The 1789-nt window shown below is 40.1% G+C and overlaps 1 pseudogene; it reads right to left on the bottom strand.

Annotated features, from left to right (window-relative positions):
• Nucleotides 1-941: 941 nt before the first annotated feature.
• Nucleotides 942-1451, bottom strand: LOC118704128 (annotated as a pseudogene).
• Nucleotides 1452-1789: the final 338 nt, after the last annotated feature.

The following is a 1789-nucleotide window of genomic DNA, read 5'->3' as shown; positions in this document are numbered from 1 at the left end:
TCCTCCAGTCTGGCCCTAAACTCCCATTTCAGCTGAGTTGTTGCTAGAGCTTGACAAAACTCTGCCTCTGCATAACTGCAGCTCTCATTGTCTAGAATAAACACCTACATTCTTGTCTCTTTGCCTTTTGCTGATGTTACTTCCCTTTCTCTTCCCCTTTGCCTATTTACTAGTAAAATCAGCACATTCTTCAAGGCCCAGCTCAAGTTCCTTCTCCTGATCCTGCCTTCCCACAATTCTCCCACCAGGACACTGCCTATACAAGTCCTCTGGAACTCAATATATGGCACTCACAATTGCTAATTATTCCCCCATTCTGTGCAAGGGTCACATTTTCCTCAGATTATAGCCAGTTCTCAAAGAAAGGAGAGACCTGTCTTAGCCCCAATGGGGCCTACCTCAAGTAAGTGCTTAGCAAATCTTTGTTAATGGATTAAAGACACTCCAAAGATGAATTTTAAGCAGGGTTTTGAAGGCATAAAGGGTCTGAATTTAATGGCTGGCAAAGAAATATTTGCATAAATCCATGAAGCAATAATAAGAAGATAAAAATTCTTCTTGCTGTAAGGGAGCAAGATGGCACAACATTAACATGGAATATTCATTTTTGCAGTTAAAGTATTTGGCTACTGATGGATGGATGAGCATATGGGGAGGCTCTCACTTCATGAGAGGAATTTTTAATTCAAATATAGAAAACCTTGTTGCTTTTAGAATGTCATTTGTATCTATCCCTTGCAATGATGTCAGTTCCACCACTCAAGCTACCAAGTAGACTAGAAACAGACTGCATATTCCATAGAATCATTGCTACATGCCACATCAGGAGCACAGTGTAGTCAGAGATGCAGTTTTGGGAAGAGGAGAATATAAAAGAGGAGGATGGAGACAGAAAGAGACTTTGCTTGGGGCAATGGGCACATGATGCAGTGGGCAGATGATTTTTTTTTTTTCACTTTAAGTTTTTAATGAAAGTTGCATATAAGATTACTTTATTCCTGCATCTTCTCAATTGTTTCTTCCTGGTATTTTCCCTTTTCCTTTCCTACTTGGCAAGATTTGGCTTTACGTTCAAGGATCTTTTTTCGGTCTTCCAGCTTTAGTCTAGTGATAACGACCTTGCTGGGTGAATGCCCACATGAACAGTTGTACCATTAGCTTTCTCCCGTTGCACTCGTTCAATGTAGATGACCTATTTCTTCCTGTAAACCTGGACTACTTTGCCAATTTGCTGCCCTTTGTAATGTCCTCGAACAACCTGAACTTCATCATCCTTTCGGATGGGCATGGACCGAACATTGTACTTCTGTGTCAGCTCTTTGGAAAGAGGAGACAACATAATCTTCCCTCGAATGTGGGAAGGTGCATTGAATTGCCTTTTACGGTTCTTGCTCCTGTTAGAAGTCACAAAGGGATTGAACTTCATTTTGAATGCTGGTGTTCCTACGATGGCCGCAAGAGGGAAGAGCCAGAGATGATGTTTTATAGAGCTGTACACTTGAAATCTGTATGGTTTTGTGAACCAATGCCACTCCAATAAACTCAATAAATAAACAAAATAAATATATTAAAAAGAGAAAAACTTTCGTAGTGTCTTTACAAGTTCTCATATTTTGGAAACAGCTATGTGTGATAGAGTGGCCATTTGCCTTTATTAAGCAGGGAAGGAGACTGAAGCTCAGAGTGATAGAATGACTTATCCAAGGTAACACAGTCAGGGCCTAGGGTTCTTTTTTATTACTAAACTGCCATATTTGTCCATCACACTTGTGTTTTCCATTTGATCTAA

The sequence above is a fragment of the Pipistrellus kuhlii genome, unplaced genomic scaffold (genome assembly GCF_014108245.1).
Source record: "Pipistrellus kuhlii isolate mPipKuh1 unplaced genomic scaffold, mPipKuh1.p scaffold_m20_p_40, whole genome shotgun sequence".
NCBI classification, from domain to species: domain Eukaryota; kingdom Metazoa; phylum Chordata; class Mammalia; order Chiroptera; family Vespertilionidae; genus Pipistrellus; species Pipistrellus kuhlii.
This window is presented reverse-complemented; position numbering and strand designations above follow the sequence as displayed.